Source organism: Marmota marmota, unplaced genomic scaffold, assembly GCF_001458135.2.
Source record: "Marmota marmota marmota unplaced genomic scaffold, marMar, whole genome shotgun sequence".
NCBI lineage: Eukaryota > Metazoa > Chordata > Mammalia > Rodentia > Sciuridae > Marmota > Marmota marmota.
In genome coordinates, this window is record NW_025999913.1 from 16,201,970 (window position 1) to 16,228,524 (window position 26,555).

General features: G+C 45.2%; 1 long non-coding RNA gene across 9 annotated transcripts in view; it reads left to right on the plus strand.

Moving 5' to 3' along the window:
* The first annotated feature begins 66 nt into the window (after nucleotides 1-66).
* LOC107149427 overlaps nucleotides 67-26,555 on the plus strand; it is a 290,671-nt gene continuing 264,182 nt past the window's right edge. For all 9 annotated transcript variants that reach the window (XR_007346266.1, XR_007346269.1, XR_007346267.1 and 6 more), the window contains exons 1-2: nucleotides 67-320; nucleotides 1,945-2,204. This is a non-coding gene — a long non-coding RNA (uncharacterized LOC107149427). The remainder of the gene's footprint in view (nucleotides 321-1,944; nucleotides 2,205-26,555) is intronic.

Here is a 26,555-nt window from a genome sequence, read left to right on the forward strand (position 1 = left end):
CCTGCCGAAGGTCCTGAGGCCGGGCGGGAGATGAGGAGAGGAGGGCGGGGAGGGAGGGGAGGGAGAGGAAGAAGGGGTGAGAGGGAGAAACCTGCCGCCGCTCGCCGCCTCTTTGTCTGCTCCGGGACTGGGAACAAAAGGGGGAACTCTGATGATCTCTCTCTCCTCCCCTCTCCCCCGGACGCCCGGGTATCTCCCTCTCGCAACTTTGCCTACGCGACTTTCTCTGCTGTCAGGCCACAAAAAAAGTGTCCTAGAGCCTCGCCGACTGCAACAAGGGAAACAATGTCTCTCCAAAGTGCGACCAAGTGGGGAAGAAGGTGAGTGGAGATTGTCGTCTTGTTTACCTCCGGGCCCCTCGCTCGCCCGGCTCCCGCCCTTCCAAGGGCACGGTGTAGGCTAGTGGCAAAGTTTGGCCAGGGCACTCTGTACCCCGGTTTTCTCCGTCCCTTCTCTTTTGTTCTGTAACGAACTTCCATGGATTGTGCTACTTCATTTTATGTTTCAAATGGGCAAAACTCAAGCAGGCATTTCCCTCTTGTGCTTCTGCAATGAAGAGCTGGGGGTGGGGTGGGAAGAGGGTATCCAGAGAGGGGGCATGGGCTCACTTTCTCCCAGTGGCGCACTTACGCGATGAGAATAGGCTCATATTAGCGGGGACCAGACCAGTCTCACTCCCCCACTGCAGCCTCGAATTTGCTCCTTGAAAAAAGAAGAGGGGCGGATTGAGGGTCATTCCTTCACCCATTTTATAACTTAACTCTCTGCGGAGCGCTCCGAGTCTTCCACGCACGACACAAAAAGATTGTAACAATAGAGTGCAGAAGAGGTTTGGGTGTAAGGGGCCGCACTGTTGTCTCTGCGGTCCAGGGCGTTCCAATAAACAGACGAGAGTTTGGAAAGTTTTCTTGGGGGCCGGGGTGGGGTGGAGGAAGCCCCAGCTCCAGGCTGTCAAGAGATGCAGGGATGGAGGGAGGGGATGGGGCCTGGACCACTAGTTGGAGCCGGCCATCCTCTTGGCCCCTTTCAGTTTCAGGACCCACCCCGAGTGACCCCTGCTGTCTTTGGGACCCCATCCTCAGCTCTCGCTGTGCATACCCCTCCCACTTCAGTGTTCTAGCCTGGAAGGGGGCCCCGAGTCCCAGGAGCTCCCCCGACCCAGCCCTCCGCTCTGCCTTTTGTGTTTTAACCTTTTGTTTCTAACGGCCACGCCCGCCCAAAAGAGGGGTGGTTGTTCCAGCTCCTGCGGGCAGCGCACTTCCCTCGTTCACGGCGAAGGGAGACTCCCTCACTATGTTCCCCAAGTCGCTTCACTTTGGAATGTTTCTAGGTTGGTTCTCGCCTCAGATGGAGGGGACTCTCAAAAACTAGCCAACGTCTTCACTGGATCTAGGATCTCTTTCCGGGTGTTTTCCACTTCACATACAAAAGCTGCTTGTCTTTTCCCGTCACTTGGTTACTACTGCAAGAGGCATCTTGGAGACCTAGGTTGGGGGTTTGTTGGAAGTGAGCAAATGTTTGCTCTAGCTGTTGGGACGCATTTAAATATTATGAGGTGTATTGGTTCTGCAAGACAAATTTAGGTCATTATCCTCAGGTGTGTTTTGTGGGTTGGGTCCAAATAGGGAGATAATTTATCACCTTCTCCACTTTCCTCCCTCTTCTGTTCCCCAGTGCTGGAGGCTTTCTTCACACTTTTGGATGTGTTCACGCTTGACAGACAAATGAAACGTCAGACTGAACGCACTGCTAATAACTCGGGGAAACACCCAAACACAGTCTTTTAACTTGTTCAAGTTATGATTTCTTGTGGTGCTAGAGTCGCGCACCAGTAAGTTTTCATGTCAACGACTGAGCTATATTAAGGGACAGTTGCTTTTGTCTAGAAATTGAGTGTAAAGAGAGAGACTTGGAAGCTGACCTTGATTCGTTTTAATTGTGCAGGTGTGATTCTTGTGAGCCTCTAAAAGCATCATGCAGTGGCTGGAGGACCTCTGGAGTTGACCTTCTGTGTCCTGCAGCATTCTCACTGGATCTATCAGGGGGCCACCTGGAGTGCTGGTGCATCAGACCCTTCCTGGATGGGAAGCCACCAAACCCCTTCAATTGGAGTTGCTTCAAAGTTACCTTGTTGGGATTTGGGGCAATGCCTTCCTCCTGTGGATTACTACACTCTGGTGACTGGGAGTCCTCCACCTGGAAAGGTTTGTTCCCACTCTGTGAGCCCTTCCTCTGGGGGTTGATAGGTAGGCCTTCGGAGAATGGTCTCCCTGTTTTGATCTGTGGCCTGATCAAAGTGGTTTACAACTTCAGATTTCCTTGTTTGGAACTGGTTTTTATTGATTCTTTTTCACTTGCAATGAAGATCTGAGTACTTCTGATGAAATTTTATTAACTTTACAATGTGTTCTTTAACATTTGCACATATAATGAATGTGAGTTTATGGCCACTAAGGAAATTTAGTCACGGGTCCAGCAGGCAAATGCCCTGTTTTATTTATAGTTGATTTTCTTCATAAATATCATAGTGGGTGTTTCTGTGTTAGACGAACTTACATGGTATTTTTCACTTTGACACTTCATTTTGATACATGAAATCCAAAAGTGGTCAAAACTAAATGAAATTTTAATAACAAGGAGTCGATGTAAAGTACAGGTTCTGTCAGAAAAAAAAAACTTTGACTAGTGACTGAACCAGCAGATTTGATTGACCTTCACTTTTAGGTTTTATAGTGGCTACCAAGTTTTATATTCTTTCTTTTAAATCTCACAATTTATTTATTTATTTTATCTCTGTGAGAATGCAGTTGAAAATTCACATAGATACTGTTGGTAATGCAAGAAGTTAGTTCTGATATAGTGTTTACTGTCTTTGTTTAAGTGATGGTTTGCCTTACAAAATGAGAGTTTTCTTTCCATGGTCCGGTCAAAGGAATTACTTAAAACATTTTTATCCTGATATGAGTTAAAAAAGTATTGTGATTTTCTTATTTCTAGTTGTATAAACTTAGCTCCTGGGCCATCCAGAACTTCAGTTTATGATCTCTAAAATGAAGGTCTAGTTAATCTTTACGAAATCTTTTTCACCCTAAGATTCTCTGATTTGTTGATTGCTTCTATAATTAAGACACATCCTCTCCTGTGAAGTTTATTTTCCAATTGTTGAACAACAGAGGTGCCGACATGGAAACCTTAGTGAGAATTAGTCGTAATTATTTTGTATGAATGCTCAGCTACGGGAAGATAACTTCAGGAAACCTACTTTATATTTTCTGTAAAGAATACCTTAGCAAAGTGTGCCGAATGGAATTTCAGATCCCTTTATGTGTTTTTACTAAAAGCTTATCTGCTGGAATCTTCTTTTGAGGTGGAGAGTACAGTTTTACTTCCCAGCAGGTGTTTTACCCACCAATATCTGAAGTGGGTATATTTGAATTCGTTTTTAATGGTAGGCCAGTGTTGGTCTCAGAGGCTTAGACAGACTTTGGAATGAAACAGAAGGGACCTGGGAGCCCAGCCTAGGCAATTACTGTGTACCTTGGCCAGGTTCCTTGATTCCCTTGGGTCTCGGCTTTCTCACTTGTAAAATGAGTATCCTAACACCTATCTCATAGAGTTGTTGAGGGGATTATTATTTTTTGAAAAACACATATGTAAGAAAACACTTTCTGGTGAGGGCTGAGCATCTATAAAATATAATGAAAGATACTGTTATTAGCTTTCACAGTGAATTAGTGATGTTTCAATACATCAGATTTTCTTTCTTAACTGTCTCACAAACTTCAAACCACATTAACCAGAAATATTCACAGTCAATTTGGACAGTTTGCATATATTTTAATTATTTTTTCTCTGAACATATATCCTGTCAACTTTTTTATCCAACTCAAAGCCTGTTCATTCAGTTCATCAAACTCTCTTGAACTCATCTCGACTACATGTAAGTGTGTTGCCGAAGGTCAGGGCTTCCTCTCAGACCTTGTGGCCATTTGTTCCCCTACAGGAGAACCTGCAAATTGAGATAATGGTGACTTTCTAGAACTGCTTTACTCCAGTTTACTCAAACACTCTATTTCCATTGCTATTGATGAACAGACTTAGGGATAGACTTAACAATTTTATTTATTCACTTGTCAGCCAAAATATAAAGTAATGGCTGAGTTATCAATACTTCTTGATAAGGAGTCCAAGAGGTATTACTGTGTTTTCTAATATTAGTCTTTACAGAATGGTCTTTCTGTAAAAAAAAAAAAAAAAAAAACCTCATGGTTAATATAAATGGTACTTGGAAGACTAGTGTATCATTCTGAAATGAAGTTCCAAGTTCCAAATTCCTTGTCTAGATCTGTAATTTACCTAGGCGTATTGTTTTCTCTGAGTGATTATTTAGGTTGAAGATTATATTCATTTTACCTTCACAAAGTTTCTGTCAGGTATATTCAAGTATTGCCTTTTCACATTTGTAATCTGCTAGCAGATACTTGCCTAGAGATGATAGTGTTAAAAAATTTTAAAAACATGGACTCGATCAATATCAACATAGGAAAAGATCTTTTGAAAAAAGTCGTGTCCAAAAGTTTGTTGAAAGCATTTGTTTTACGTTAGAAAGTTATATGTTACTCACATAGCAACTGCTAACATAACAACTTGTAATGTCAGAGTTTAAAATAATGAATTCATTAAGATTTGTCTTTATGTTGTTAATTGTTTAGATTATAAACAAATATACTTAATAACTTTATAATAGACATCAAATTTTATGGTTTTGCATTATTTAAAACGGCTCATCAACTTGGAATTACTGTAATCAGAGCGATCTACCAAGGTGTTTGCAATAAACTTACACAGGAAGAAAATCTGATCCTGTAGTTGTGCCTTCAACAAGTGACGACTATGGTACATGCTAAGGATCTTATAAGTTAATAAGAAGCATTTCTTTAACTTTGACTTTCACAATAAGTATCCAGAGGTGATTCTCTGTGTCCTTAGTTATATTCTGGGTACCATTTCTACTTACTTATTTGCTATGAGTTTTTTAAGTTACTTGTTTGTGTTCGAATTTATTTTGTTTTCTCCTCATAGCCTCAAATTTGTCGGTTTCTTAAATGCCAGTTGTCTCTGAGAACTGGGATGATATTTCTGCCCATTATTACTCATTAAAGCCATAAGTGTTTAGAACTTTATTGATCATGATGTAGCCTTAAACTTGCAATTCTCCTGCCTCAGCCTCCCAAGTCACTAGGATCATAGGCGTCCATCCCAGTTTCATTAATTCTTTTAGGTACTGTTTTTGCAGAGCTTTCTATGTGCCAAGCATTGCTCTAAACATTGGGACCAATAAGTAAGCAAAATAAGTAACACCCCCTGCATTCTTAGAGCTTGTACTGGAGACAGTCAGCCCTGTGCTCCCAGGTGATGTACTATCGAGGAAAATGGAGCAGGGAAAGGAGACGGGAGCAGGAAGGGAGAGGGGCAGTTTTCAGTAAGATGGCGAGGGTTGAGCTCCTGGGGAAGGTGGCGCAGAGAAGTGACGTGAAGAAGCAGAGGAAGGAGCTCCAGGCATCAGGGAGAGGAGCCTCAGACGGAGGGAGGGAAGGACAGGAGGAAGACTTAACAGGGGACCGCCCGGAGGACAGCTGGCTGGAGTGGGTGAGCACAGGGCACAGTGGGGGACGGTGAGGTCAGAGTGGAAAGAGGAATGTTCTGCAGACAGCAGGGGTCTTGAAGGCCAGGCCTGTGGAGTGGCCGCCAAGGTTGGTGAGGTGCCATTGTCGGGTCTGGACAGTGAATGACCTGATGTAACTCGTGTGTGACAGGGAGACTCTGGCTGGTGGGTTGAGACCAGAACAGAGGTGAGCAAAGGCGGGAGCAGGAGACCCCCGTGAGAGGTGGTGTGGACTGGGTAAAGGCAGCGTGGAGTGGTGAGGAGTCGGATTCGGAATGCATTTTGCAGTTCAGGCCGGAGGTTTTCCTAGTGCCTTGGGTGGGAAGACAGAGAGAGTTAAAGTCTTGCGTGATTCCAAGATTTTTGGCTCAAGTCCCTGGAAAGACTGAAAGCCTTTAACAAAGAGGAGTGGGCTTGCAGGCTGGGACACCTGGGGACTAAGACACTTTTAAGCATTTAAGCAATTTGATAGTCACTGGGGTTTCGGGGAAGTGATCCAGAGGTTCAGCTTCGTGAGCTGGAAGCAAGTAAATGGCATTAAAGCCATGAGCCTGGGTGAGATCAGGGGGGACCAGTGGGGAAAGAACAGAGGTGTCAGAGCCTGGGCTTCCAGGGGAGAGGGTGCAAACAGCAAGAGGAAGGGGCTCCCCCTGGGGAGGAAGCCCGGGAAGGAGGGGCTTCCCAGGGGAAGGCAGGAGGGTGCTGCTGAGCCGGGGAGTGGAGGAGAAGCCAGGACCCACCTTCGGCTCTAGTGTCCTGGAGGGCCTGGCTGGGTGAACTCTGATAACACAGAGAGAGCCTGTCCTCGCCCTCAAAGGGACGGTCCATTAGGAACCTTTAAAACGTCTATTCTAACTCAAATGTGCTGGTACTTTATAATTGATGGTCTTATTGCAGGAAAGCCTCACAGCAGCCCAAGGGAGACGGGAGGCGACGTATTTTATCTCATAGAAGAAGAAATCAAGACTCAAAAGTGCCGTGACTTGTCCAAACTCACCCAAATGTGAACTAGAGCTGTATTTTGGCTTCAAACCCTTTGTCATTCACAAAAGGGGTCATAGTGACAAGGCAGCCAGTTCCCATGCACTGACGGAGAAGGTGATGCACACCAAGTACAGAATTCAAGCCGGAGGGAGTCACTATCTGCTGGGGTCAGGGAAGATGGATTTGGAATTAAAAAGATGCATAGCTTTTTCTGTTTTCTTTTTTTGCAGTACTAGGGATTGAATTCAGGGCAAGCACTCGACCACTGAGCTACATCTCCAGCCTTTTACTTATTTATTTATTTTTGTTTTGAGGCAGGGTCTTGCTAAGTTGCCCAGGCTGACCTTGAACTTGTGATCTGTTTGCTTTAGCCTCCCAAGTTGTTTCGATTGTAGGTGTGGACCTCCTGTGCCCAGCAAAGACACATAGAAAGCCTTTTGTCATGTGCTCAGAAAAGGAAGAATATTCCAGGTTTGGAAAATGCAATGTGTACTACAGGTGTAATCCCACCCCTGAAGTCCCCGTGACTGAGGCAGGAGGATCACAATCTTGAGGTCAACTTCAGCAATTTGGCAAGACCCTAGTTTCAAAATAAATAAAAGGGTTTGGGGGATGTGGCTCAGTGGTAGAGCACCCCTGGGGTTAACCCCTAGTCCCCCAAAGAAAATAAGACAAACAGGAAAATAAAAAAGAGAAAAAATGTAATGTACAAAAGCCTGGGGGTATGAAGCACACTGGGGGTATAACCCAGTATGGCTGATATCTGGGTTATATTCAGGGTGCTGAAGCCATTTGCTTCATGCTTAACATGAAGAGGAGTGGGCGGAGATAGGCTGAGTGACAAGCACCAGTCCAAGCTTGGATTGAAGTTGCCTAGGTAGCATCTTAAGTGTGCCTCAGAACCCCTAATAGCTAATCACAATGCAGTTAGAAATGCTTGAACACACACATCGTCACAAATGTGTATTTTTAAAATCATATTCTTCGTCCAAAATTAGAGGTGCATCCGAAACACACAATGCTGAGCAGGCTGTGGTGAGGGCGATTCTCGTCTGTATCCATCAGGATGCTTTGAGCCTCAAGTAGGACACTTCCCAACTCACAGTGGCTTAGAAAGTAAGGATCTTATTTTATTTTTCTTTTGGGTTTCTCACTAGAGGAACTCAGAGTGGGACTAACTACGTTCACAGCTCAGCAGCATCATGGTTTCAGCTGGCACCCTGAGATGGAGGGGTGAGTCGATATGTTGGAGGTGTTTCAAGCACATAATTCAGGGATTCTGTGATTTGGGGGGTAAATGTGCAAAGTTGGGCAGCCGTCACCATTTTTGGATCTTTTCACACCCGAAGCCTTTAAGGAACCACCAGTCCTCCGAGTTGGCCCATTCCTGCCATGCAGCCACTGCCTCTAGATCAGCTGTCCTGGGTGTCCACCTGAGTATACCCACACAGTGGCTTTTTGTCTGGCTCTTTGCTTACCATTGGATTTTCGAGGTCCCTCCACATGGTAGCATGTACTGGCCCCTTGGTCCTTTGTAGTGTCTAGTGGTATTCCATTGTAGAGATGTGCCCCTTGGGTGACCTGGTCATCAGGTACTGGCCGTGGGAGTTGTTTCTGTTTGTTAACTATCAACAAAAGTACTGCTGTGAACATTCGTGCATTAGTGTGGACCTATGTTTTCATTTCTCTTGGGTGATACCTAGGAATTGAACTGCTGGTTGATGTGATAATTTTTTTAATATTTATTTTTTAGTTTTAGGTGGACACAGAACCTTTATTTTATTTTTATGTGGTGCTGAGGATTGAACCCAGTGCCTCATGCATGCTAGGTGAGCGCTCTATCAGTTGAGCCCCAGCCCCAGCCCTGGTATGGTAATTTTTATTAAGCTTTTAAGAAACTGCCTGTCCTCCAAGTTGGAAATACCATGTTACAGCTTTACGAGGGCCCCAGTTTCTCCATATCTTGGCCTTTTATATATTTTTATGAGTGAGAACACCTTTCAGAGAAGCCCCAAGATGATTTCCTGAGAACTATAGTAGCCCAAGACAACTGGTCACGGCCAAGGGGATCCTCAGAGAGGCCTGGATTGATGGGCTAGCTCCCTGGCCTGGGAAGGATCCATACTGTGCCAAGTGTCAGAACAAAGTTAGAGAGGACATCCCCTGGCTGTCCACAGGCTGTGGGGTGGGGAGAGATGTATTATTGACTTAAACATACAAAATAGAGCTTTGTGCTGTGTGTACACAATCGTGGCTTAAAAAAACAGCCAGAAACGCAAACCGAAGTCATTGATCTTATTGGGACCCAGGTTATTCAAGTATCCTCTGCTTATTACATTAAGAATTTCTGAAAATCAACCTGTATAAATGAACAGCACAACCCGCCCAGCCTGGCCACGGCAGGCAGCTGCTAAGCCCAGCATTCCTTTGTGATGAGGCAACATGTAACTTTTCTGGCATTCTGCAACAGTGTTTCATAATCTTGAAGAAGTGTAAACTCACAGCCACCAAATCCTTGGCTTAAGATACAGAAAGATGCTGAGACTGGGTTAAGTGTTGGGCAATTTGGCAACAACTGGGGGAAAGTATTTGAGCAAGGATAAAAAATAATGTATTTTCATACTCCTATCCTTATTCTTTTATAGTTAAAAAAATACATGTTTTGGTCTAGGACTATGGCTCAGTAGTAGAGCCCTTGCTTATTAACGTGTGTGAGGCCCAGGGGGGAAAAAGATTGTGAGGTGTAAGGATTCTCCAGAGGTGGAGAATAGTGATGCTTTTTTTTTTTCTCCCCTGCTGGAAAATCCCAGAACATGTGGGTCAACACATTTATGATCAGTGGGATGATGACCCAAGAGATACATGTATAGAAGTCTCTGAAAATCGGAAGCAACAAACAAACAAACAAAAAACACACAAAAAACTTTATTTCTAGGATACACCAATAAATCATTGTGGTAATTTAGGCTTAGCATCACATCACTGTGGGGTCTTGAAATGGATTTCTGGCACACTCGGGCTTTAAGAAATTTCGGAATAAATACTATATGATGTCTAGAATTTTGATTTTTGATTGTTTAGTGTTCTCAGAGAAGTAGTAGTAATCATTACATAAACTTTAATTTGTGCAACAATGTCTTATTCACGATCTTATTTGGTTCTCCCTGGAATCTCATGTATTAAGTGTTAGTAATATTCTCATTTTATAGGTGATGAAATGGAGGTTCAGAGAAATGTCTGGTTCATGTGGTCAAACGGGTAAATGGCACAATGCCCATCTGTCGACTGCACTAGATTAGGGATATACAGCGTCCACCTGGAAGGGAGAAAGGTCCCCTTGAGGCACCGACTCCACCTGACTCTTTGTCTGGTTCTATGTTGATCAGATTTCCTCTTATTCTGCAAATACTGTGGATATATTTTGAGGCCTAACTATTTAATCAGGCTTAAAAAGAGGAGGTCTACTCTGCTGGATTTGTGGATTCCTGAGAGGGCAGGTTGCAGGCAGCCTGTGGGTGGGAAGGCATCATTATTTGTAAGGAACTCCAGGAACATGATGTGTAACAATGTTCATCCAATCCTCATTCTACAGCAAAATAAAAATGATTTGGGGATCATCCTTTCTCCTCCCCCCCCAAGTCAGGTTCCAAAGAAGAGCTGTGGACAGGCTCACAATTCTTCAGTTGAATCTCTGAGTTGAAGACTTCTCTTTGGCTCTAGCCTGGTTTTGCCCTGGCTTGGTCCTCCCTGCCCCTCTCTGTCTCTCCCTTGCTCTCTCCCTCTCCCACACAGATATGGTGGTCCCTGAGTATCCACAGGGGATTTCTTCCAATACCCCCTTGGATAACCAAATCCTAGATGCTCAGTCCCTCTACAGCACGATGTGATTGCCTTTGACCTGCCCACATCCTCTCCTGAACTCTTCATCATCTCTACATTGTCTAACACATTGAAAATACTGCGTAAATAGTTGTTCTACTGGAGTGTTTAGGGGATCATGATGAGGAAAACAAGTCTACAGGTGCACTTGGTTATCCTCTGGTTGGTTGAACCCAGGAATGCAGGACCCACAGGTAAGAGGACTGGCTTTAACTCAGAGGCAGTCCTGAGCCGCCTGGTTCAAACCTTCTCTCCTCCAGGATGGGCACCTAGTACTCTCCAAGGTCTTACCTGTCCAGTACGGGGTTTCTAAAAACCTAGAGCAGAACTGGGTCAAGATGGGCCTCCTGCTTTGTCCCCCATTCCTTGGGTCTGGGTCACTGCTCTAATTTAGCAAATCCTACGGTGGTGCGGTGTCTTGGATTGGAAGACTTCTTGAGCCAAGGGAACTTGAACCTCCCTCAGTAGGCCACCCCAGAACTTACATGGCCGGTGTAAATGCCTTGCTGTGTGTCATTGAGGTTCAAGGTGGCTTGGCTCCGGGTCTGCACAGCTCCTGGCTGGCTTGAAGGGTGACCTGTAGGTGTCAGAGCAAGTGAGCCAGCCTAGTAGGGTGCTTTATGCAGCTCCTTCCACACTCCTTCATTGGGGTGCAGGGGGTGAAAGAAAAGTCTGAAAACTCAAAACACCCCAGAGTGTTGGTTCTTTGCTCTCAGGCTCTGTGTGGCAACCCTGGGTGTCTGCTCCTTCTTTTATTCCTCGCCACAAATTGACATTCGGGGGAGCTGTCCTTCCTGTCTGTGTCCTCCTCTGGAGAAGTGTCATACACCGCCGGCACTGCCAGGACACTAGTTCCTAAGACGGGTGTGGAATGGAGCACCCATGAGGGCTGGCACAGTTGCTCATGTGACAACTGTGCTGGAATCATTCCGACTTCATTCGGCCACGGCAATTAGAATAAAATAAAACTACAAGCATGTGAGTTAAGCCTCTTTTATTTTCCTTTTTGCAGATTGGTATAGTTCAAAGGACAAACAAAATTCACTTGCTACCATTCTGTCTTTAGGGTAAATAAACCTTGGTCCTATCGTAATAGGTTTCCAGCATTTGTCTCAGTGTGGGAATTTGGGTGAAAGTTCATGGAATGTTTTTCTTCAAAAACTTCTGTCCATTTCTGCTCAACTCCATAGCCCAGTTCAAAATTCCCACTTTTCTATCATCATTAAACTGCGGTACCTAAATATATTGCATCGGTTTCTAGCCAAATGGCAGTAGGAGTGTCTTCGTGCAGCCAGCGAACAGACAAGGGCTAGAAGTATCATGTTGTCAGGATCCTGCTGCCAGGACCTGGCTCAGGGCGGCATCTCCTGAGCCCCCGGGGTTTGTGCATGCTGAGGCTGTCGAACCAGGGGTCTCCCCTGAACACAGGAGGCAATGCAGGTGCCCAGAAAAGAGGCTCCGTCCTGTTTTCTGACTGGGGTCTGCATCAGTGCCGCCACCCCTTCCCTGCTGACCCTGACTGGTCACATAGTCTCTCGCCTTGTGTCCTCAGATGCACGCCCTGGCCTTCCGGTCCTTCCATTGCTTTTCTACCCAGAATAGCTCTGCTGTTCCTATTTGGATGCTGCTTCTTGTCCTTGGTTTTTAATCTTCTTTCAACCTCACTCTTAGGGTCGGTCACCTCCCTGGATCCTGGCCAACCCCAGAGGTCTTGGATTCCGCCTCCCATTCTTATGGAACGATCTTGGATCCTAACATGCTGCTAAAACCCAAAGTCACCCAGCATCAAAACCCAAAACCCAAACTCTTTATTCGCTGTCACTTCTGCCCTTCTGTAGGGCGTTGGTTGCTCTGATTCGCAGTGTGGGTGCCATTGAAACATGGTCCTATACCCAGCAGACCTTCTCTCAAAAGCACTGAGCTGTGCTGAGACCGTCTTCACATCCGACGCATCTCAGTGTTTGTGCTGAGCCTTTGAAAACTGGTCATGGAGGAGTAACTGTGTGGTGGGTCTCTATTAAGCAGACTGCTTGATGAGCCCACAGGAGGGATGGGAACAGCTGGGTGGCGCAGGCTGGCGCTGCTGACAGACCTGGAGTGACTGAAGGACAGTAGAATGCTGTGTTTCGAGTTGCTTAAACCCAGAACAAACAATATTTTATTGTGAACCTAATTTATAAGCAGCTGGTGACTGAAACCCCATTGCTTGTAAAATGGCCTGGGAATCGGGAGCCCAGGGGACAGAAGGAGAGTGTTCCCTCTGTGCCCTTATGTGTATTTTGAATTTTGAATCAAGTAACTGTATTTATCTAGTTGATACAGGATGATGAAAACAAACAAGGGAGGGAGGGAGGAAAGACATTATTAACTACAGGGAACCATACATCAATTAAGTGGTGTTCCTCAGTGACATGCTTATGTCGAGCACTTTGTGCAGATCTTGGGAGATGAAAGTATCTGGTGAAAGGAGCTCTTCAGAGATCCCACCTGCTAGTAGTCTTGGGGGACACGGCCTCTACACCCGTCAGCAGCCCCAGAGAGCAGGGATCGTTACCCACATCTGCATGCGAGGACATGGCAGCTGTGGACATGGAGCTGGGATAGGAACCCGGCTGCACCTGGCCCCAGACACCCTGCCATGCTGACCCTGCCACAGAGCTGTGCATGGGAATCTGTGAGCTCTCCTCTGGGACCCACTACCTGGTGACCACATTCCCCTGGTGACACTGTCTGCATGTCCCAGTGTCTTGCTCCTGTTCTTCTGTGTCCTCCTCCTTTGTTTGGCCATTCAGAGCTGATGGTTCTTTGAGGTTGCCCGTCTTCCCTCTTTCCTTCCGTCCCTCCATCCTTCCCTCCTGTCATCCTCCTTCGCATACCATCAAGAACCTGTGGTGGGTTAGGACTGGACCAGATGCAGCAGATACAAGGCTGAGCAAAACCAGGCCTGGCTCCTGCCATTATGTCACCTAAAGGGACAAGGGGCTTGTGACAAACATACGTGGATTCTTTGAGAATTGACCGGGCCCTCTGAGCCTGGCCTTGAGATGTCTGGTGCCTAAAGCTTAACTTTTTTAAATAAACTCTTTGAATATGGAATCATGCTTTCTGTTAAGTTTTATTTTGTCTGGTTTTGTGAGGACGCTCATTAATAAAACTTTACAGAACCAACCTCTCAACAAACATATATTTGGGAAATAATGACTGAATATTTCTTTCATGATTTCATGAACAATCTGAAACCGTGGTTTAATGTATAATCCGCTACAAAATCTTATATATATATAATTCATTTATTTTTATTTATTTATTTTTTTTATTTTTTGAGGGAGGGTACCAGGGATTAAACTCAGAGCACTAGGCCACATCGCCAGTCCTACTTTGTATTTTATTTAGAGACAGGGACTCACAGAGTTGCTTAGTGCCTCACTTTTACTGAGGCTGGCTTTGAACTCACAATGATCCTCTTGCCTCAGCCTCCCGAGCCTCTGGGATTGAAGGTGTGCGCCACCGTGCCTGGCGTACAAAATAATATTTGACTTTTTAAAAATTTCTGATGCTAGTCATTGAAGCCAGGATCTTGTGTGTTAGGTTCATCTGCCACTGAGCCACGTCCCCAGCCCTTATATTTGATTTTAAAGGGGGAGGGCAGAGGTGAGGAATTTTAGGCCTTGTGTGGATCCTAAAATACTTTGGGGCAGCAGAGAGCTTCCTGACTCGGCTGTGCAGAGACAGGCCCCAGACCAACAAGAACGCCATGAAGCAACAGCAATAATAAGCCGTTCAGAGTCATGATAGCTGGGACAGAGGTGGGAAGCAGTCACAGAACAATAAAGACAGCATGAGTGGGGGGCCAAGAAAAGCAGCCCGAATGACGGCTTCAGCCAGGCTGAGAGTCTGAGAGGAGCTGAGCGGAGCCTCACAGCCCCACAGGACCATGCGCCTGAGCTCGGGCAGAGAGTGCTTGACAACACGCCTGTTGGCACCAATTTTTGCTCTGCTTTGCTTGGTTTTCAGTTTTTTAACTGTATGGCTGGAAGTCCCACCGTCCCAGGAGGGTGCAGAGCAGCGTTGGGTAAGCCCTCCCCCACCACCCAGGATGATCAGGTTCTAAGTCCTGGGACCTGTCACGGTTACCAAAGAAGGAGAATAGTCTTCGCACATGTGATTAAGGATCTTGCCCTGGGGACATTGTCCTGGGTTTTCTAGGTGGGCCTGTCCTTAGAAGAGAGGGGCGGGAGCAGGTGTGAGAACAGAGGCAGAGGTGGGGGTGATGTGGCCACAAGCCAAGGAGTGCCACGGAGTGCCACGGAGCCCCCACAAGCGGCAAGGAACACTTTCTTCCCTGAGCATGGCCCTGCTGACACCAGGAGCGATGATACCTCTGCTGATTTAAGCCCCAAAGTCTGGGATCATTTGTCACAGCAACCCTGAGAAAGTCATCCAGGCCGCAGCCTTGCTGGGGGCCTTCCGCTATGCTTGCTTCTACACCCTCGGACCCTCCACTATGAGTGTTCAAACTCACTTCTTCATGGGTTCAGAAATTCAGGGCCTGGAGATTTGTATTTGAAGTTCTATTGGAAGGCAGAGAGACAGCATGATATTGGCATTTATTTGCAAAAGAAGAAATTAGTACCCCTGAGGCTTAGTACCTTATGAGTTTATTGCCACTTGAAGCTTGGATTTACACTGCGTTTTAATGTAGCAATTCCTTTGCTGTGCTAGAATATTAATAAAACCACCAGGAAAGCCTCATCTAGCAGAACAAGATGAGCAAGTCCGTCAGGGCAGGGGTTTGATGTCTTAATTAGATACTACCTCAGTGCCTGCTCTCTCTCCTGATCTGACAGTATCTAAATGACAGCGTTCTGGGATTTCTGGATCCAAGCCGAGATGTCTTCTGCTCAAATCTTCCATGAAATGTAATTTTGAAGCTGTGAGCTTGGTTCTTACTCAAGCAGAACCCTTAGTGTAGTTTACTGGGGCTTCAGCTGGATGGGAACTGTGGGATCTTATTCTTTGGGAAGTATAAACAGTTTGTTTTTATGTTTGAGGAAGCCACAGAGAAGTATCTGGGATTTTGGCTTAGTAGCTTGGTCGGGTGGTGAATATTTTTTTCTTTCTAATAGTATGACATTCTTACAGGATTTTATTTTCTTCTGTAGATTCACAGGGTCTCTGCAGACCATTTATTTAGGAGGTTCAGTTACATTGTAAACTCCAACTTGGAGTTAAAATAAATCGCTAGAGCATTTTACCAGTATTGTTTAAACTAACTACAAAGGCCAGGGAAATTACACACCATGCAGCTTTGTGGTTAACGTGTTGATGATTTTGTTTTTGTTTTTCTATAGAGCATAGCGAGGGTTTTTTTTTTTTTAACAGATTTACAGTGAGATTTATTTTTTGCCCTTTTCCACATTCAAGTATTGATAACACTACTAGATTTTGCAAAATTTAGTCACTTTCATTGTTTTTAGTAATAAAATGTAGCTGGTACCTACAATAATATGGCTAATGTGCAACCACTTTGGCTATGCACGTGGGTGGGATGAGGATCTGATTTGAAAGAGACCTTTCCCCCCATGGAATTGAACTTGTGTTTGACCTTATTTTCTGATTAAGGTTAGATTTGACATTAGGGAGTTTAGCTATAAGGCTCCTCACCTCCATGTCCAATTAATGGCATCTTTGGGTTGAGGTTAGCACCAAACCCTTTCTCTCTGCAATACTTTGATATGTCCCAATGCCATTTACTTTGATTACCAATAGCTGCAGCCCTATTAATTACTGAAGACTTAAGTGGGGTGATCCCAACATTGTCTAAAATATTTTGTATGAAACTCCCTAGAGACAGTTCCATGCGACAAACCTCATATTATTTCACCCCAAATATAGTAATTGCTCAATAAATTATTATTTGCTGAGTGAATCCATGGTTGAATAATGATTAAAATCAACAAGTTTTGATGTCAGCAAGGGCTTACCTAGTAATCTGAGTATCCTGGGGTCTTGTGTCAATGTAATAACGAATCTGTTCTTACCTAGGCTCTGCACTCGCCAGGCAAGTGCTCAGCCACCAAGCTACATCTCAAGCCCCTAATAGCTAACCTTGTGTTCCACAGAAGCGTAGTCTTAAACAGTTTATTTATGTGTCCTGGAGAAATGTGACCCGAGCTACAAATCTGAACCACGTTATATGATCTTAAATTTTCTAATAGCCTCATTAAAAATGAACACAGGTGAAATTATTTTTAATTATATGTTTTATTTAACTCAGTGTACTGAAAATGTCATTTTGACATGTCATCAAGATAAAGATGCTGGTATGTGTTCTTGATACTTACATATATATTTTTTTTTTTTTAACTTACATATATTTTGTACTTGGGGTACAGCTTCATTTGGCCTAGCCTCATTTCACATGCTCTATAGCCACATTCATTTAGTGGCTACCGTGTGGACAGCCCACATTTATACCCTCCGGAGGCTCCTATTTTAAGTAATTAGTTTTGCTAGCTAGATGTAAAACTCAGATTTTTAGAAACCATTGAGTGTGGTACATGGATTGTCCCATCAGTGTGCAACTAAAATAAAAATTACACAATTAAAAATTCATTGTTTGCTGGGTGTGCTGGTGCACGCCTATAATCCTAGTGGCTTGGGGGGCAGAGGCAGGAGGATCTCAAGTTTAAAGCCAGCCTCAGCAACTGAGCGAGGCCCTAAGCAACTTAGTGAGACCCTGATTCCAAATAAAAATTAAAAGGGATGGGGATGTGATTCAGGGGTTAAGCACCCCTGGGTTCAATACTGTACCAAAAAAAAAAAAAAAAGAAAAAGAAAAAAAGAAAGAAATTCATTGTTTGCTTAGATATTATGTGAAGAACATAATGCCCTCTAAGTTTGGGGGGCCATGGCAAAGCTTCCATTGCTCTGAGATTCAGATGTCTCTCAGGTACCTTTGTTGGAACAAGGTTCTTATCCTCTCTTAAGCCTCAGTGTCCTTTTCTGTGGAATGAGAGTAATGTTTGTCTCAAAGTATAGAGAGAACATTTGCAAAGGGTTTGAAACATCGAGTACTCATTATTAACTGTAATGAATTTTTTATTTAGAATTTTCTTTTGCACACAAAACTATGGAAAAAAAACTGGCTGATTTCCCCTTTATGTATGCTAGAAGACATTTCATAATATTTTTCCCCCCAAAGGCTACCCGCTCTTGCTGTGGCAGGACTTGCTGTGGTTGTTTGATGGAAATGAGGTAATGGACACTTTGAATCCATCCGCGCTGTGTGCCTCAGGTGGCTTCTGCGCAGGGGCCGTGGAGGATGCTAGGGAAGAGAAGCCTGGCATTGACAGGTAGGAAGGCCCCAGCAACGCTCAGTTAACCTCTTGGAGGTATTGAACAGAATTCAGAGACTCCATTAATGCGTTTCCATGAAGCATCTGTCAATATAAAGCCAGAGTCGAGCATCCAGAGTGGAAAGGTGACCCTGGAGGGGACATGATACAGGTATTGTCCGGGCCACGCATTCTGCCTAAGGCTCATCCAGCCCTCTGCTCTCTTCTGATTTCATATATATTTGGCAATATAAGATTTATGATAGGAAAATGCTTTTAGCCATTGTTGGTTTGCCTTGCTTTGGGGAAGGGTGAAACAAATAAATATGAGGTCACTGAAGACAGTTTTTTAGCTAATGTTACTGTGGCCTACCAAAGCGCCGAGGCTGGTCAAACACGGGTTTTCCTGTCTTTAGGGGGTGCACCTTCTTAAAGAGTTTTTGCACAATTGAAGTACCTTTCTTTACTTGATTCTAAGACGATCTTCATGATAAAGGACTGGTGAGCAGAGGTCTGTGGTTGGGGACACGGTTGCTGTAGCTTTCACCAATAATTCAGCAATGTTCTCATCTTCCTTTAATTTTGGAAAAACACTTACCATGCAAAGATTAATAATTTCAATAAAATTTAACAATTCCCTGACAGATTTAGGGAGAAATTATGATTATTGAGGCTGGTGTTGACTAAGGTTCTCCTGCTGTTAGTTATTTTTTTAATAAAATCTTTGCCTGATTAATGTCAAATCTTGGTCCACACACAGCTGGACATCCCCAAAGAACCCTGAGCTGTGTGGTTGAAAACGAAGCTTTGAATGTTTTAGTAACAGCAACGTGCCTTTTGTTAAACATTAAATTTTCGAATAAAATAGATACGATGCTTTTTATATTTATGTAGGTTAAAAACACACCTCCTAATACAGAAAACTGGCCCTTGTAGTTTTTTATGTTCCACAACATGGAGAACAGCTTGGTTGAAATAGACACACTTTGGCTGGGCGCTGGTGTGGGTCTGCAGTCCCAGCACTTGGGAGCCTGAGGCCGGAGGACCATTTGAGCCCAGGATCTGAGAGCAGCCTGGGCAACATAGTGTGACTGTCCGACAGAAACAGACATTCGTGTAAAAGAAGAAACTCTCTTAAGTGTTGCCCTTAACATTTTTTGGTATTTAGTGATGGTAGGATGGTGAGTCTAGACTACTCTAAATTTAAGTACTCATTCCTTTGAATCTTTGGTTGTTCAAATCTTAGATTTGGCTTATCTTTGAATAGGGAACAGTTGGCAAGCTTAAGGAATTTTCTTTGGAGGAAATCTCCCTGGGTTGCTTTTGCTATGAAGTTAAGGTGGTGTGTGTGTGTGTGTGTGTGTGTGTGTGTGCAGAGCTGGGACTGAACACAGGGAGTCACACATGGTAGGCGAGCACTCTACCACACCCCCAGCCCTTTGTGTACTTTATTTTGAGACAGGGTCTTGCTAAGTTTCCCAGGCTGGCCTAGAACTTGGGATCCTCCTGAACCAACCTCTCAAGTAGCTTAGATTATGAGAGGGCATTTTTGGATCTTTCCTTTGCCATAGCTGACTTACCGGAGATGTTTGAAAGTCGTTCCTGTTGAGAACACGTTCGGTCTGAGTTGTGTGTAGGAGTGATGGTGGTGCATGCATGTCCCTGGCACTAACCCAGGGACACAGCACTCTACCAGACACTGAGTCTGATTTGGCATCGCCCTGGATTCCTGAAAAGGAGACCATCTCTGAAGAACTTCTGGATCACGTGTTCTCTAGTCGTGGAATCATAAGGGTGAACTGGATGGGTGCATATTTTCTCTCCCTTGGAAATAAACTCACGTGGGTTCCTGCGAATAGAGAAGCAATTGCAAAGCTGTAGACATCGTGTCCAGCTCAAGACAAGTGAGTTTATTTGGGAGACAAACAAGTAGGAAAGGAAGGGGCTGGCGGTGTGGCTCCGTGGTAGACCTCAGTACCACATATAAATAATTAAAATAAATGTATTGTGTCCACCCACAACTAAAAAAATATTAAAAACAAGAAGTAGGAAAGTTAAAAAGCTGGTGAATTGCAAATTGAAGGGTTTGCTATTTCGTATCTACATGTAAATACGGTTTTTCCTTTATTGTGTTTTTAAAGAAACGTAAGTGGAGTAAAGCACTTTTCATCTGGTGATTGTGTGTTTGGAACCTCTTTTGGCTTTTCTGTGACAATGATTGGGGATAAAGTAATTTTCCCATCACCAAAGAAGCGAAGAGGCAGGTCTAGTTAATGCTCGTGGACCTAGGAAATATTTATTATGTGAAACATGTTCGACTCCTGGTTTAAATGGAAATCCTGGGGTACCAGGATTCCTTCATGTCTCATGAGGAGCCTACTTTTCTTTTTTTCTTTTCTCAAGGATTTTTATTTTTGTATTCTGATCAATCATAGATTTGAGTTTTTTTTTATACTAAATGACAATAATGAATGCCAGTTTTTTTTCTTTTGTTTGGAGATACTTGGTTTACTCAGCAAATTAATAGTCCATTCTCTAAAATAGCCGTGAGTGCAGAACCTGGGCATTGCTCTATACTGAGTGGTAAAGTTGTATTCATTTGCTCTTAAAAGCTCAGGTAGAAAGCCTGGAGGGTAGGATAGACAAATATGTCGAACGAAGGATTTCAAATCTCTTTCTTGGAAATGAAGTGACTGTCAATTTACTTATTGGTTAAATCTCTCTTTGGGAATGAAGCGATGGCTGATCTACTTATTGGTCATCGTGAGCTGTCAAAGCGTCTCAGTTGATGCTCACCGTGCTCAGTGCTCTAGAGGTGGCTCGTTCCAGCCCAGGGGATGAGAGGGAATGAGGAGTTTCTTTCTGCTGAAGCTGAGTGACTTCCTGGGGTCCAGGGAGAGACCTTTCCCTGGCTCTGTGGGTGGTGACCCTCACTGGCTAATTTGCAGGAAAACTGTGCAGCAGAAACAGACTAGGGTCACTCTGGGGCCCTCATGGTGGCTTGGGGCACTCATGGGGCACTCCAGGTGGCTGCAGTTAGGTCAAGCTCAGTTCATACATTTGCCTTTAGGATTTGCGTGATCATCCCAGGGAAAGTGGAGTCGATTTTAAGGAATATTTCAGAATAGTCACACAAGTTTTCTCATAAGTCTCAGTTCATTTACCTTGGCATGACTTGGCCAAATTCATATATATATATATATATTTATATATTTATTTATTATTTTTTGGTACTGGGAATTGAACTCAGGGGCACTTGACCACTGAGCCACATCCTCAGTGGTCCTATTTTGTATTTTATTTAGAGACAGGGTCTCACTGAGTTACTTAATGCCTCATAATTGCTGAGGCTGGCTTTGAACTCACAATCCTCCTGTCTCAGCCTCCCGAGCCACGGGGATTACAGGCATGTGCTGCTGCTCCCGGCTCCCATATTTTTAAGCATCGTCTCACCTGTGTTGAGTGTGCTGGAAATGTCCTAGTGTTCCGGTGAGCTAAGGTGTTTGTACTTACCATGGCACGCAGTGAAGTCACTCAAACTCCACGAGTTGTTGGGTTTCCCTGGACTCATTATTGCCTTGGGGAAGACCCTGGCTTCTTGAAGGTCAGTTTCTGGACTGCGTTACTGTTGTCATCTGCTCCATGTTCCCCTGGATAGAAATTCTGTAGCAAGGATGCTGGCTTAATTTCGATGATATTTGATTAGATGTAATTTAATTAAAAAAGACAGTGGTGAAGTTAAGTCCGATTGAGGATCCAGGATGAGGTGCTGGTGTACCCCCCGTCTTTCAGTGCCTGGTGGGCTCCTGGCCCGTGTTAGAAAGGCTCCGAGTGTGCAGGGCCGCTCCCAGCACGGGAAGTGTGCACCCCGCAGGCAATTTGGATTCTTGTGTGCTGTTTGGGTGGTGTCTAGGAATGTCTGACGTCCTCTGATTCTGCCCAGGTGGCTACTGAGTGTTAAAAACATATGCCTGCAAACATTTTAAAGGCTGCGGAGTGGACGCCTCATTTGTCATTTTAAAACTGAGCGTGCAGACCTGTAAGGGTCCCTCGTTAATTACAGGGCTTGACATTTCTAGGACTCACTGAGGAAGATGCTGTGAATCACGTCTGCCCGTGCTGAAGCTGCAAGCTTCTGTTTTATGGCACTGAAGATCAAGTTCAACGGAGCAGTCGCTTGGCTCAGCACCGGGATTTTTTTTGCCTCTATCAACTTGCTGATGCAGCACTTGTATAATAAAAACGGACCTTTGCCCCTCTTGGAAGCGCTTTAAATTTAGACGAATTTATGTTTTATCAAAAGGTTAATCTTGACAAATTATTGTAAATTATTTCTGGAAGGTCTCTCGACAGGTGCAGCTGAATTAATTCTGTACACTTAGGAAAGCCGGGCGGTGTTTTCTGTGGCTGAAGTTGGACTAGGAGACGAGGATGCTCAATAAACCGCAAGGATGAGTCCTTGGTCCTGCCGCGCAGATAAATGATGTTCATGGGAGGTTGGAGTGGAACTTGATACCGCTCGCTCCAGGACTCTACTTTCTAGGGTCATCCATTTTCCCTTCCCGTCTTTGTGACCCGCCCCTCTTCATTCTTCCTTCCTTCCTTTTTCTTTTTTTTGGTGGGAAGGTAAATCCTCTATTCATTTATCTTGTGGAAAGAAGTATTCTTTGTGTTTTCATGACAGGCATTTCTCGTACCAATTGTTCTAGAAGCAAGAAGACTTTTTCATTTGACTCTCTGGTCACATGGAGGCAGAAAGAAGATGATACCAAAGTGGGGCTTGGGGGAGGGTTATGAGTTGGCTGTTCCAACCGCCCACCCAAGTACATAAGAGTAAAAAAGTCTTGAGTGCACACCTGCAGGATGGGGCTTGATAAACAGAACAGATAAATTCAGCCCTGTGGATGCAGCCCTGCTCTGGGGAGCTGATACTCTTACACACACACACACACACACACACACACACACACGACAGCAAAGCACCAACCAGTGCATTTGTTTCTTCCCTTTCTGCAGTGAGTGAGCTGCTGGGGCTGCAGTAACAGAACCACAGACTGGGTGACTCCAACAACAGAGATTAATGTTCTCATGGTTCTGGTGGCTGAAGGCCAAGATCAAGGTATTGGTAGGGTTGGTTCCTCGTAGGGCTTTGAGGGAAGGGGCTTTTTCTCGCCTCTCCCTGGCTTGTAGAGGGCCATTTTCCGTCTTCTCATGGTCTTTCCTCTGCATAAGTGTGTCCGGATTTCCTCTTCTGTCAGAGGAACCTGTCACCCTGGATCGTGGCCCCCTTGTGGATCCTGCTATAAGCTACTCACCTCTTTAGAGAGTCTCGGGGCCTGGGGGTGTGGCTCCGGGGCAGACTGTTGGCCTAGCTAGCACGGGACCTGGGTTTGGTCACTGCAAACAGGCTTCCAGTTGCCGTTCCATTTGGAGGCCCGGGGAGTCGTCTTCAGCCTGTGACCTGATGGGCCCAGTCCATCCCCTGCACTTACCTCTGGTATTAACCACCAGCCTTCTCTTCTCATTTCCTGCAGCTGTTGTGCTAAATCTGTAGGAAGACAGCACTGCAGTGTTGTGCTCTTTCTCTTAGACTGCTCCACACTAAGGATGTGGAAATTGCTTTAAGGTTTTCTCAAAAATGTGGCCGCTCTCGGGTGGCCGTCCCTCCTCAGCGAGTCAGATTCGCTGACCTCCCTTCTTGTCTTCCCGTGGTCTCCCTTGGTCTCGTTTCCCGTGGTGGCTGCTGGGGATGAACCCAGGAGCATCGTTCCTCCGACTTCCCTCTGGACTCCTCCCCTTTTCTGTTTTTCCCTTTGGGACAGGGTCTCACCTGTTCCTCAGCTGGTCTCCAACTTGCCGTGTTCCTGTGCCAGCCTCCTGAGCTGCCGGGATCCCAGGGGTGCGCCTCGGTTTGACGTGGAACAGAACAGTGAGTGGAAAAGGAGAAAGGGTACATGAAGCAGCCATTCGGTGCTGATAAAGGCCTCTTCATCTTTAAACACCGTCCATCTCTCCGTCACAGCACGTGTCTGCGGAGTTCAGAACTTTGGGATATAAATAGATATTGTCATTTCTTGGGAATATTGTTTCCTAAACTTATAGCTAATATGCATAGAGAAAAGCACACCAACCCTGGGCGGACTATTCAACGAGTTACGGTGAAAGGAGCTCTTTGGGTTAAGAATGTTGACAGGTCCCCTTCGCCTCCTGGTCACTGTTCCTCTCAAAGGTGAGTCCCATCAAGACCATTAGCTTCCCCACAGAAGTCTCATGCTTCTTCCCATTTACATCCCTGGAACCGCGCTCCGTGGACTGCGCTCTGTGGACTGTGCTCCGTGGACTGTGCTCCGTGGATTCCTGGTGTTCGGCTTCTTTTGCTCAACCTTTTGCACATGGGATTCAATCATGTCACTGGGTGTAGCAAGTGGTAGTTTCTCATTGTCACGTGGTGCTCTTTTTGTTTCTGGTACCAAGGATTGAACTCAGGGGCACTCACCACTGAGCCACATCCCCAGCCCTGTTTTGTATTTTATTTAGAGACAGGGTCTCACTGAGTTGCTTAGCACCTTGCTTTTGCTGAGGCTGGCCTTGAACTCATGAACCTCCTGCCTCAGCCTCCCAAGCCACTGGGATTACAGGCGTGCACCACACCACCTGGCCTATGTGTTTATTTCAATACACCACCCCGTGTTTATCTGTTCTGCAACTGGTGAACATTTGGGTTCTTTCTGGTTGCTGATTATTAGGAATAGAGCTGCTAAGAACGCTAGTTTCGTACAGACACATTTTTTTTAAAACAATTAAGAAATATTAAATTGGCAAGTAAAAATTGTGTTTATTCAATGTGTGTGGCATGAGGAATTGATAAATGCAGATGTTGTGACTTCCTGGTGACGTGTCTCTTGTGAACATATGTGTGCATTTCTCTTGTGAAAGGGAGCTGCTGGACATTGAGCACTAGTCAACATTTGTAGATGTGCCAGAGAGAGTTTTCCAAAAGCGCCTGCTGTAATTTCCCCCTCGCCAGCAGTGCATGGAAGGCCCATGTGTCACTGCAGCTGGGACCATTTTGGAGTCATCCTCTCAGAGTAAGAGTGGGATCTCATTGTGACTGTGTTTGTATTCCCATGCAGACAAGTGGATTTGGGTGTCTCTTCGTCTGTTTTATCATTCACATGTCCTGATCAGTGACACCACTTTGGGTAACCATGGGCACCACACTGTCCCCCACATCCCCAAACTCTTCTGGGCCTTCAGCCTGTGGTTGATGGGCTGATCGCAACCTGGTGCTGGGACAAAGAGTGGCTTTGCTTTGGACAGTGGAGATCTCCACTTATTATGGGAATCCTTGTTCACTCTCAGAAGTGTCGGAATTTGGACAGTTAATTTATAGTCACCCTGTGCTGCAATACTTCTCTGTCTGTCACTCATTCATTTATTCTGTCGAGGGTTGACTCTATGCCAGGTCGTGGAATCCAAAACTGGGGATGGAAAGATGCAAGAGGCATTTCTGCCCCTGCAATCTCAGGACTGAGGAAGGAACGGGTCAAGGCAGTCTTTTAAGGACTTAGTCCCAGCTCTGCAATCAGGACTCTGAATTCCAGTGGAGCTATGTTTCTGCAGGACGTCTGTGCTAATGAGATGACTTGTCAGACCCAATAGCTTAGGTTGATCTTTCAGATATGCTGGGAAGAGCGCCGGAACATAGGTTGGTTCCCAATCACTTAGAGAACTGGTGGTCTGTTTTCCTCCCTCTCTGTGAAATGCAGCTGGGTATCCTTGGGGGATCGGTCCCAGGACCCCCTCAGATACCATAATCCATGATCTCAAGTCCCTCGTGCAAAATGTGAATCATTTCCATGCAACTTATCAACTCTTGACTTCCAACCATCTCTAAATTATTTATAGTACCTAATACAACAGAGAAGCTATTACATTAGATATTTGTTACATTATATTGTTTAGAGAATAATGACAAGAAAAAAGTCTGAGCAAGTTTAGTACAGACACAATTTCTTTTTTTCCCCAGAATACTTTTGATCCGCAGGCTGAATCTGTGGCTGTGGACCTTGGGGCCGACTGGGCATATCCCTTGGGCATCTGTTGTCCTGGGGTCTTAACCTGAGCTGCCTATTTGTGGTCTCAGCATTCTGTCGTCATTAGCTTCCTACGTCATGTTTGGGGCAGAAGCAGGGAGTATTTGAATCGTGATGATGAGGGAGTCTCGTCAGGTTGAGACGAATGTCTTTAGAGAGACTGTTCTGGTCCCTTTGTCCGTGGGAAGGAGGCCACTCACCCAGCAGAGCACCCTGCTTTACCTAGCTGTGCCTGTTGTCACCTCTGCCCAGGTGCCCAGCTGTCACTCTGTGCCCTCCCTGTGGCAGACGGTAATGCCGTCTCGGAGTTGCCTGCTCACTGGCCCACTCTCCAGGCTAGATCAGCTCAAGATCCCTGGCATCCGGCGCGTGCCTGACACACGGCTGTTCTGATTGGTGAAAGCCTTCTGAATGAATGAAAATCAGCAAATAATACTAGGACCCACACCCACTCAGTCCCTCCGTCTTCTTTCCACGTGTGACGATACACCAAGAACCCATAATGTGGTGTCACAGAGCTGGGTGCTGGGTCATCTGAAAACAGACGTGACAGCTGCTCCGAGGGCTTCCTGCTGGGGGTGGGTGAGGGGAGAC